We start from the raw sequence: 11,987 nt of genomic DNA on the forward strand, positions 1-11,987 counted from the left end.
TTGAGGCAAGGCCGGTACTGGGGCCTCTAGGCCAGGATAAGAGCCTGCCGAGGGGTTAGGCCGGTGCTGGGGCCAGTGAGGCCGGCATCGGAGCCTGCCGTGAGGCAAGGCCAGTACTGGGGCCTCCGAGGCCAGGATAAGAGCTTGCCGAGGGGTTAGGCCGGTGCTGGGGCCAGCGAGGCCGGTATCGGAGCCTGCCATAAGGCAAGGCCAGTACTGGGGCCTCCGAGGCCAGGATAAGAGCCTGCCAAGGGGTTAGGCCGGTGCTGGGGCCAGCGAGGCCGGCATCGGAGCCTGCCTTGAGGCATGACCAGTGCTGGGGCCTCCGAGGCCGGGATCGGAGCCTGCCGAGGGGTTAGGCCGCTGCTGGGGCCAGCGAGGCCGGCATCGGAGCCTGCCGTGAGGCAAGGCCAGTACTGGGGCCTCCGAGGCCAGGACAAGAGCCTGCCGAGGGGTTAGGCCGGTGCTGGGGCCAGCGAGGCCGGCATCGGAGCCTGCCGTGAGGCAAGGCCGGTACTGGGGCCTCCGAGGCCAGGATAAGAGCTTGCCAAGGGGTTAGGCCGGTGCTGGAGCCAACGAGGCCGGCAGCGGAGCCTCCCGTGAGGCATGACCAGTGCTGGGGCCTCCGAGGCCGGGATCGGAGCATGCCGAGGGGTTAGGCCGGTGCTGGGGCCAGCGAGGCCGGCATCGGAGCCTGCCGTGAGGCAAGGCCAGTACTGGGGCCTCCGAGGCCAGGATAAGAGCCTGCCAAGGGGTTAGGCCGGTGCTGGGGCCAGCGAGGCCGGCATCGGAGCCTGCCGTGAGGCAAGGCCGGTACTGGGGCCTCCGAGGCCAGGACAAGAGCCTGTCGAGGGTTTAGGCCGGTGCTGGGGCCAGCGAGGCCGGCATCGGAGCCTGCCTTGAGGCAAGGCCGGTACTGGGGCCTCTGAGGCCGGGATCGGAGCCTGCCGAGGGGTTAGGCCGCTGCTGGGGCCAGTGAGGCCGGCATCGGAGCCTGCCGTGAGGCAAGGCCGGTACTGGTGCCTCCGAGGCCAGGATAAGAGCCTGCTGAGGGGTTAGGCCGGTGCTGGGGCCAGCGAGGCCGGCATCGGAGCCTGCCTTGAGGCAAGGCCGGTACTGGGGCCTCCGAGGCCAGGATAAGAGCTTGCCGAGAGGTTAGGCCGGTGCTGGGGCCAACGAGGCCGGCAGCGGAGCCTGCCGTGAGGCATGACCAGTCCTGGGGCCTCCGAGGCCGGGATCGGAGCATGCCGAGGGGTTAGGCCGGTGCTGGGGCCAGCGAGGCCGGCATCGGAGCCTGCCGTGAGGCAAGGCCGGTACTGGGGCCTCCGAGGCCAGGATAAGAGCTTGCCGAGGGGTTAGGCCGGTGCTGGGGCCAGCGAGGCTGGCATCGGAGCCTGCCTTGAGGCATGACCAGTGCTGGGGCCTCCGAGGTCGGGATCGGAGCCTGCTGAGGGGTTAGGCCGGTGCTGGGGCCAGCGAGGCCGGCATCGGAGCCTGCCGTGAGGCAAGGCCGGTACTGGGGCCTCCGAGGCCAGGATAAGAGCCTGCCAAGGGGCTAGGCCGGTGCTGGGGCCAGCGAGGCCGGCATCGGAGCCTGCCTTGAGGCCTGACCAGTGCTGGGGCCTCCGAGGCCGGGATCGGAGCCTGCCGAGGGGTTAGGCCGCTGCTGGGGCCAGCGAGGCCGGCATCGGAGCCTGCCGTGAGGCAAGGCCAGTACTGGGGCCTCCGAGGCCAGGACAAGAGCCTGCCGAGGGGTTAGGCCGGTGCTGGGGCCAGCGAGGCCGGCATCGGAGCCTGCCTCGAGGCATGACCAGTGCTGGGGCCTCCGAGGCTGGGATCGGAGCCTGCCGAGGGGTTAGGCCGCTGCTGGGGCCAGCGAGGCCGGCATCGGAGCCTGCCGTGAGGCAAGGCTGGTACTGGGGCCTCCGAGGCCAGGATAAGAGCCTGCCGAGGGGTTAGGCCAGTGCTGGGGCCAGTGAGGCCGGCATCGGAGCCTGCCTTGAGGCAAGGCCGGTACTGGGGCCTCTAGGCCAGGATAAGAGCCTGCCGAGGGGTTAGGCCGGTGCTGGGGCCAGTGAGGCCGGCATCGGAGCCTGCCGTGAGGCAAGGCCAGTACTGGGGCCTCCGAGGCCAGGATAAGAGCTTGCCGAGGGGTTAGGCCGGTGCTGGGGCCAGCGAGGCCGGTATCGGAGCCTGCCGTAAGGCAAGGCCAGTACTGGGGCCTCCGAGGCCAGGATAAGAGCCTGCCAAGGGGTTAGGCCGGTGCTGGGGCCAGCGAGGCCGGCATCGGAGCCTGCCTTGAGGCATGACCAGTGCTGGGGCCTCCGAGGCCGGGATCGGAGCCTGCCGAGGGGTTAGGCCGCTGCTGGGGCCAGCGAGGCCGGCATCGGAGCCTGCCGTGAGGCAAGGCCAGTACTGGGGCCTCCGAGGCCAGGACAAGAGCCTGCCGAGGGGTTAGGCCGGTGCTGGGGCCAGCGAGGCCGGCATCGGAGCCTGCCGTGAGGCAAGGCCGGTACTGGGGCCTCCGAGGCCAGGATAAGAGCTTGCCGAGGGGTTAGGCCGGTGCTGGAGCCAACGAGGCCGGCAGCGGAGCCTCCTGTGAGGCATGACCAGTGCTGGGGCCTCCGAGGCCGGGATCGGAGCATGCCGAGGGGTTAGGCCGGTGCTGGGGCCAGCGAGGCCGGCATCGGAGCCTGCCGTGAGGCAAGGCCAGTACTGGGGCCTCCGAGGCCAGGATAAGAGCCTGCCAAGGGGTTAGGCCGGTGCTGGGGCCAGCGAGGCCGGCATCGGAGCCTGCCGTGAGGCAAGGCCGGTACTGGGGCCTCCGAGGCCAGGACAAGAGCCTGCCGAGGGTTTAGGCCGGTGCTGGGGCCAGCGAGGCCGGCATCGGAGCCTGCCTTGAGGCAAGGCCGGTACTGGGGCCTCTGAGGCCGGGATCGGAGCCTGCCGAGGGGTTAGGCCGCTGCTGGGGCCAGTGAGGCCGGCATCGGAGCCTGCCGTGAGGCAAGGCCGGTACTGGTGCCTCCGAGGCCAGGATAAGAGCCTGCTGAGGGGTTAGGTCGGTGCTGGGGCCAGCGAGGCCGGCATCGGAGCCTGCCTTGAGGCAAGGCCGGTACTGGGGCCTCCGAGGCCAGGATAAGAGCTTGCCGAGAGGTTAGGCCGGTGCTGGGGCCAACGAGGCCGGCAGCGGAGCCTGCCGTGAGGCATGACCAGTCCTGGGGCCTCCGAGGCCGGGATCAGAGCATGCCGAGGGGTTAGGCCGGTGCTGGGGCCAGCGAGGCCGGCATCGGAGCCTGCCGTGAGGCAAGGCCGGTACTGGGGCCTCCGAGGCCAGGATAAGAGCCTGCCGAGGGGTTAGGCCGGTGCTGGGGCCAGTGAGGCCGGCATCGGAGCCTGCCATGAGGCAAGGCCGGTACTGGGGCCTCTGAGGCCAGGATAAGAGCCTGTCAAGGGGTTAGGCCGGTGCTGGGGCCAGTGAGGCCGGCATCGGAGCCTGCCTTGAGGCATTACCAGTGCTGGGGCCTCCGAGACCGGGATTGGAATCCTGCCAAGGGGTTAGACCGGTGCAGGGGCCAATGGTCAGCATCGGAGCCTGGCGTTAGGCAAGTTCACTCCTACGGCCTCCAAGGTCGGGACCAAAGCCAGCTTAGGGGTTTGACCGGTTCAGGGGCCAGCGAGACCAGAACTGGGTCCTCCCATGAGGCAAGGCCGCTGCGTGAGCCAGCGAGGTCTGGATCAGTCCACTGAGTAGCCAGGCCACTACTGGGACCATCAAGAGTGGGATTGGTACTTGCAACGCAGCATGCACAGAGAAATATCGCAGAAAATATAAATCAGACGCTTCTCTTAATCAGCAATAACTAGGAGGAAAAGGGCAACAGGAAGAGGTTGAGCTATAGAAAGGGCCCTATAGTGAAGCAACTAATGTGATCAATCAGAGGGTATGTAATACTGGAGGACGGAGCCTCTTTAAAATGCAGGAGGTACATAAACAAATGTATCAAAGTAAATCACCAAAGAAGTGTGGGATGGAGGGAGGGGGAGGGAATGGGACGGGGGCTGGAGGAGGGCTAATTGGATGATGTGTGCTTGTATATCCTCTCAAGTCTTGTACTCCAATGTGATTGATATATGACTACAATGCACCAATTTAAAAAATAAATTAATTAAAAAAAAAAAAGAAAAAAGAAAAAAAAAAAAAAAAAAAAAAGAAAAAAAAAAAAAAAAAAAAAAAAAAAAAAAAAAAAAAACCACAGCAAACCTCTCACTTTCCAAGTAAGGGTGCCTTAAAGTTAAAGAATTTGCCCCAAGTCATCCTGTTATGAACAGCACTGCTCACCAAACTCGCAGGAACACATTTGTCAATTATAGTTCACTAGTGTTTGCACATGTATTGATATAACCTTACAAGACATGACATTTTAGCTAGGAATTTTTGATGACTAAAGTGACATACAAGCTGGGCATGGTGGCGCACGCTCATTCGGGAGGCTGAGACCGGAGGATGGCGATTCACGGACAGCCTCAGCTACTTAGTGAGGCCCTCTGCAACTTAGTGAGACCCTGTTGCAACTGTTTCAAATTAAAAAAAAAAAAAATAGGGCAGGGGGTGTAGCTAGGAGGTCCAATGCCCCTGGGTCCCATCCCAGATGCGGGGGGGGGGGGGGGGGGGCGCAACCATACAAAGCTCAAGATATGTAAAAAATTCTTAATATATATCAATAATAAAATTCTTTAATGCATATTACATATATCATATAAAGTTTTAAATTTAACATTAATATATAACCATATAACAAAAGTTTTTAGTAGCTGTCAAGAGGGCACAGAACTTCATGAGCAGATAAAACACATAATCTGATATTATTGTAAAATAACCCCATAAAGCACATCAACAAGGAAATAGGATTAACAGCTATGATTAAAAGATAAAAACGATATGGCTTTATTGTAGCTACATTAGTCCCACAGTCACTTAAGAGTCTATTCAAAGAGGTCTTAGTTAAAAAACAAAACCACTCTATGAACTCACTGAGGTTTGCCTCCCGTCTTCCGCAGAGCAAGTGATTAGCAGGCCACTCTGTGAGCTTTTACAAAGAGCCCTTTTCTCTCCAGTTTCTATCCATGTCAAAGATGGGTTCTTCTTCTGTCCTAAATAACCCATCGTCTCATTTCAAGCTGCTGACAATAATGAATTATTAGCACGAACAACCCTTTTTAATCTCCCTCTATTAACTTATTAAATAACGTGTACCATTTCAAATATTTGATAGTAACGAATTCTTAGTATGAAAAAACTCTTTTAAATCTCTTCCTCTCAACTCTACTGGGTAGTAAATAAAATGTTTTGACTTATACTTTATTACCAAAAAATTCAAACCTGCCATGCCAAATATAAATGCTTAATGGATAAAGTATAATTATCAGATTTTCTTTTCCAGGCACCAGGACCAATTAGTAACAATATCCATGAATACCGCCAGGTAACAATATTCAAACACCCTAATAATAAGCCATTGGAGATTTAGAAAAATTTAATCCTTTTCCTAATGAGGCAACTTTGGCCTCAGTTCAAATCTAAGTTTAGTGGGCACTGTCATTTTAAAAGAAATGAACTTCCGGACAGATTTGTGCAGTTTTCTTTTAATAATACTAACAGCTTCTACTTTGATATTTATTTAGTTAATTATTTGTGGTACTGGAGATGAAATCCAGGGGCCTTCTACCTCTGGACTACACTTCCAGACCTATTTTCTATTTTATTTGTAAACAGGGTGTCACTAAGTTGCTGAGAGCCTCACTCAGTAGCTGAGGCTGGCTTGGAACCTGCGCGATCCTCCTGTCTCAGCCTCCCAAGCGCTGGTATTACAAGCCTGCGCCACCACGCCCGGCTAACAGCTTCTACTTTGTTCAGCTGTATAATTTACCAAACACTTTCCTACCCAGTGTCTCAAACTACCCTCAGGATAACATTGTAAGGTAGGGCATTCTCTAAAGGCCTATTCAGTTCTGGTTAAGACAGTTTAAAGGAAAGAAAAAAAAAAGAAGAACAAGAAGAAATTCTACATAGGAAGAGCGTATAGTACAACGGGAAATATGGAAGTGATTTCTCTGAACCGTGCTAGAGTATTGACTGATTCCCCAGCAGCGGGAAGGTCAAAGGCCCCCGGTCAGAGATGGTGGTGGGCGTGCCCCACAGAGGGCTTCAGCAGAAGATCACAAGGAGCAGGCTTTTGAAGGATGAGCTGGATGGAGTTCCCTGACATAAATATGGAGTGAGATAAAGGAGAAAAACAATCCCCGAGAGAGGAAACAACATGTACAAAATAGTGACGAAGCATTATTCCCATTCTAAAGATAAGGAAAGCCGGGCGTGGCAGCGCACGCTTGGAATCCCAGGCTTGGAATCGCAGTCCTCGGGAGGCTGAGACGGGAGGATCGCAGGTTCATGGCCAGCCTCAGATACTCAATGAGGCCATCCACAACTTGATTATTAATAATAAAATAAAGCTAAGAAAGATAAGCTCAAAGGTAAACAGGCTGCCTAAAATCACATGAATATTAATTAACAGTGTACAAAGCAGAATAGGGTCCTTGCATTTTAATCAGCTCCGTACACCAGGAAACACTAGTATATGTTGGACAATGGCAGATAAAAATGAGTTTTTATCTCCTACTGTTTTCTTCCCCAAGAGATGATGTGTGGCTGATCTGTCTCCTGGGGGGGGGGGGAACAGGCGTTTTACTGAATCCTTACAGCAACCTGTGAGGTAAGTACTCTTACTACCCCCATTTTACACGAGAACCTGGAGGCACGCAGAGGTTAAGAAACGCTGGAAATGAAGAGTCAGGCCCAGGTGACTACCTTCTCTGGGCCTCTGAGCGCAGGCACTTACCATACCCAACCTCCCTGCCTTGTCAGAGGAGCCTAAGTCACTGCCTGAAAACATGAGGGACGCCGAGAGAGTTCTGGAACACATCACGACCACACAGATCTCACACTGCACCGCCATCCACAAATTCACACCAGTCTTCACATTTGGTCTCTAGTCAATCTGGTCCCCCTTGGATACATAAACCCATGTATAATGCAGTCTGGGCCCTTTTGACAACATTTTTACAGTCCAATTTAACTGGACATAAGAAAAATTGAGCAAAAAAAGGTTAATAACAAAGGTCACAAAATATCAGTATGAAGCCATAAGATACGTAACAGAGCCCAAATCCTCCTTTTTTGGCTGAGTATGGGTTTTTTGGGAGGAAGAGCATGCAAATGTGCTTCAGGTATGCTAGTAGACCTACTCCTTACTGCACAGGAGTTCAGACCAGAGGGGCAAGTCTGCCCTGCAAGCTACTTTTCTTTATTAAGAGTTTATATAGCCAGGCGTGGTGGCACATGCTTGTAATCCCAACATCTGGGAGACTGAGAAATGAGGACCTCAGTTTCGAGGACAGCTTCGGTTACTTAGGCCGCTTGCAACTCAGTGAGACTCTGCTTCAAAATAAAGAATAAAAAATAGGAGCCAGGCGTGGTGGCGCACGCTTGTAATCCCAGCATTCAGGAGGCTGAGACAGGAGGATCACGGTTCGCGGACAGCCTCAGCTACTTAGTGAGGCCTTCTGCAACTCAGTGAGACCCTGTTTCAAAATGAAGAATAAAATACAGGGCAGGGGGTATAGCTTGGAGGTTGAAAGCCCCTGAGTTCGATCCCCAGACGCGCAAATAAATAAATAATAAAAATAGGGCTAGGGGTGTAGCTTGGAGGAAGAATGACCTTGGTTTCATCCCCAGTACCAGGAAAAAAAATAGGGCTGGGGGTGTAGCTCAGAGGTAGAATGCCCCTGGGTTCCATCCCCAGTATTGGGGAAAAAAAAAAGAGTTCATATGACAACTCTACCAACAACCAAGCTTGTCTCTTGAATACATTTAAAGGAAACAGAGCACTCAGAACCATTGTGGTTTCCCAGGACACCAAAATGACCTCAGAAAACTGGGGACCAGTGTACAAGACAAAACACTGTCAGCAACACTGGATTTGCTAACATCAGTTTATTGAAACTGGCCATAAAATGTTTTTTCAATCTGTCAATCTAGTATTTTCACCTTGTTAAGTATATGGGAAATTATTAAATACAGAAGAAGCCCTAAAGGTTGTGGACTATTGTCTCTCTCTAGAACTTTAAAAATCAGTCCATCCTCACTCTGCGCTGCGATGACCTAGAGGTGAAGGATTTGAAAGTGCAGGAATAGGAGGATTTCCATTCAGATATTTTTAGTGTGTGTGTGTTACTGGGGGATTGGACCCAAAGGTGTTCTACCTCTGAGCTACATCCCCCCCACTTTTATTTTTTTTTTTCCCAAAGAGGGTCCCATTAGGTTACTGAGAGTTTTGCTAACTTGCTGAGGTTGGTCTTGAACCTGTGATTCTCCTGTCTCAACCTCCCAAATACCAGGATTATGGGCATTTGCAACCACACCTGGCTTCCTTTCCGGCTCTTTTTCAGTTCTATGGATCTCTAACAGTCCAGATCAGAGGCTTCCAATCAGCAGTTTAGAATCTGGAGGCACATCTCCTGGGCAGCAGGTACTATAAGGCCTTCTTCCAAGGTAAAGAAACATAAGTGCCCACTTCCCCAAGCTGCCTCGTTAACATCTTCACTGTCAGGACCACCACAGACCCACATCTGCGACTTTAGCACCTACCTGCTGGAGACTCTTCCTCCCCTCAGCCCCCACCCTTCAAAAGCTACCTGTCAGTTTCAGGGAACAGAAAACAGCACCTCTTCACGAGGTTCTGAAGGACAACCGACTCTGGATTATACCAGATAAAAGGAGCAAAGAAATGGAAGGTGGAGAATTCTGCACATAAATATGCTAATAAATATGTCCTATGTCACTGTCACTCTTTGACCTTAGTGATAAGCTGAGCCATTTAGAGCAGGAAGCTAAGCCGGGCACAGCGGTGCACACTTATTAATCCTAATACCTCGGAGGCTGAGACAGGAGGATCAGAGGTTTGAGGATCACCTTGACAACAAGACCTTCAGCAACCTAGCGAGAGACCCTTATTCAAGCTAAAAAAAAAAAAAAAAATCAAATAGAGCTGGGTGGGGATGTGGCTGAGAAATAGAACTCCCCTGGGTTCAGTCCCCCATACCAAAAAAGAAAAAAGAAAAAAGCAAGAAGCTGACTAGAAAGATAGTTATAATACTACAATACCATATACCATAGAGTACCATTTACAGCAAGTAGATGATCCATAGTATGGGTAGTGCAGTTGGCTCTAAACCATAGAAACAAAGTTGTGCTTCTTAATCAGGAGACCCAAGCTTCACTTACAGCTAACCTTACCAAACTGCTCTCAGTGGTCTTTGCCGTGGGGCAAGTGGAAGTACAAAGCTCCCGAGTCCTTCTACAAACAGCCCTACCCTGGCCCTCAATTCCTAGACAAATGTATATATGGTTTCCGGTACAACCTGCAATTATGTATCTGTGAGGCTCCAACAGGGCAAGGCCCACTGCAAGTAACATTAAAAGGTAAGTAAAAGTAGCGTGGTAAAAATTTGGAAAACCAGATGGAGAGGGGCATTCTGACCCATGTAGTATTAATTAATAGTAAGTAAAATGTGTGCAAATATTAAATATAAGATTTATTCTAAGTCCTAAAAAGGCATTATATCCTAAAAATGATCTATAATGTTAAAAACTTAGAAAACATCTACTTCCCTGGTGTCATTGTCCATGTTTCAAAACTGCAATCTTGGCTGGGCATGGTGGTGTACTGCCTGCAATCCCAGTACTTGGGAGGCTGGGACAGGAGGTTTGCAGATTGAAGGCAAGCCTCAAATATTTAACAGGATCCTCCGGGATTTGGTGAGAACTTATTCAAAATGTGAAATAAAACAAGGATGCGGGTGTAACTGAGAGGTAGAATGCCGCTGCTTTCAATCCCCAGTACCACCAAAAAAAAAAAAAAAGTAATCTGAAAAGAAGAGAATTTAACATTTGCTTCTGGGGTATAATAAAACTCCAAATATTTCAAAGAGTAACCTGAAAAGAAAGTGGAAGGACCCAGGATCAACTAATAACATCTTTATTCAAGGAGGAGAAAATTTTACAACTCGCCCAAGAAAGAGCACAGCTGTTTTAGTGCAATCCCATTTACTTTAAAGAAGTATCCCTCATAACTAAGGGTTTTTTACACAAGCCATGAAGCACCTTTCCAACCTGAGAATAAAGAAAATCGTGTTAATTTTCGACAAAAGCAGAAGAAGTTGTATTGATCTTCACATAAGGGGGAGGAAAAAAAGAAAAGGAGACCTTCTTGTCTCAATAAAATGTGAAGACGTAAGAAGAAGAAAGGCAATATAATGCCAAAGAATCATTTTAAAAAAACATGTCCAGGTGTATTCATTTCGAGTCACCCCTCCACGCCAGTCTGGTATGGAGCTGTATTTCCATTTTCTGTATTTCTATCTTTCTAATAAACTTCTTTAAATTAAAAAAAAAAATGTCCAAATGAATGAACTCCAGTTGGTCGACGACAGTAATGCTCGGAGCCTCTGAGCAAAAAAAAAAAAAAAAAAAAAAATTTGCGTTTAGCCAACTGGTGCGGCTCGCTCACAAAAGCGGCAATTAAATGCCTGAGAAGGGAAGGAATTAAGTGGGTTAAGTGCGGATTGGATGACTGTGTTTTGAGACCTGCTCACCGGAAGCCACTACATCCTGCCCGAGCCCCTGTCAGTCACGCTGCCGGCCAGCTCCCGCCGCAGCCAGGCGGGGCGGGCACAGGTGTCGCCGCGCCGCCGCTCGGTCCCCGGGCCGGCCGCCCGCTTCCGCCCGCCCCCCGCGCGGCCCCCCACGGCCGCGCCCGCCCCCCGCGCGCCCCCCGAGCCGGGCCCCCCAGGGCCGCGCAGCCCCACAGCCGGCGCCCGGCGGCCGGAAGCTCCCCACGCCCCCGGCCCGCGCCGCGCCGCGCACGCGCACGCGCGCTCCCGCGGAGGGCGGCCCGGCCCACGCGCCCCGTCGAGGCGACGCCTCCCGACACACACACCCCCTCAGCCGCGCCCGCCGCCGCCCCCGCCGCCGCCGGGGCCCCCGGCCCGGCCCCCGCTGTGCTTACAGATCTTGCCCCGCAGGCTCTGCAGCACGCGGACCTCGCGATGGTCCTCGTCCCCCGCCTCGGGCTCGGCGGCCGCCGCCGCCGCCGCCGCCGCCGGCGCCTCGGGAGAAGAAGCAGCCGCCGCAGCAGTCACAGAAGTAGCAGCAGCAGGCGCCGCCGCCATGGTGCCGCCCGGCCCGTGCCGCAGCCCCGCCGCCTGCGTAGCCCGGCGAGGCGGAGCCCAGCGGCCGCCTAGGCCCCGGCGAGCGCCGCGCTGGCCACGCCCCCGCTCTTGACCACGCCCCCGACTCCGCCCCGCCCGACCAGGCCCCGCCCCGCCGCCTCCGACTGTCGACCCGAGCCCGGGCTGGTGCCGCTGACCGGCGCGGCGCGTTCGTCCGTCGTGGCTCGGAGAAGCCTTGGGACCCCCACCCCGTACACACACATATATGCACTGAGGAAGGAAACCCGGCTCCTGCGATCCCCGGCTCCTCTGTGGGCTCCCCTCGGGGAAATATGGGCCCCCGAAATCAGGGGACTTCCCGTGGAAAGCAGAGAGAATTTGACAGTGCGGTGGACCCCAAAACTATCTTAGGCAGAAGGAGCCCAATAGGTGCCCTAGACACTCCCCAACAAAATCCACGTGTCCGCACCACTGACCCACAGACCTTTACTTGTAGGAATAAACGAGGTGGGTTTTTTGGGTTTTTTTTTTTTTTGTAGGTCTGGGGATGGAACCCAGGGGCATTCTACCTCCGAGCGACACCCCCAGCTCTATTTTGTATTCTTTTATTTTGAAACAGGGTCTCACTAAGTTGCAGAGGACCTCACTAAGTAGTTGAGGCGGCTGGCTGCGAACAGCGATCCTCCTGGCTCAGTCTCCCA

General features: G+C 53.6%; 1 protein-coding gene across 1 annotated transcript in view; it reads right to left on the reverse strand.

Annotated features, from left to right (window-relative positions):
- Window positions 1–11,244, reverse strand: part of RASA2 (RAS p21 protein activator 2) — a gene marked incomplete at its 3' end in the record, with an annotated part of 118,414 nt that extends 107,170 nt beyond the window's left edge. The window contains exon 1 of the mRNA XM_080696407.1: window positions 11,124–11,244. The remainder of the gene's footprint in view (window positions 1–11,123) is intronic.
- Window positions 11,245–11,987: the final 743 nt, after the last annotated feature.

The sequence above is a fragment of the Muscardinus avellanarius genome, assembly GCF_963383645.1.
Source record: "Muscardinus avellanarius genome assembly, chromosome: 5".
Classification (NCBI taxonomy): Eukaryota; Metazoa; Chordata; class Mammalia; order Rodentia; family Gliridae; genus Muscardinus; species Muscardinus avellanarius.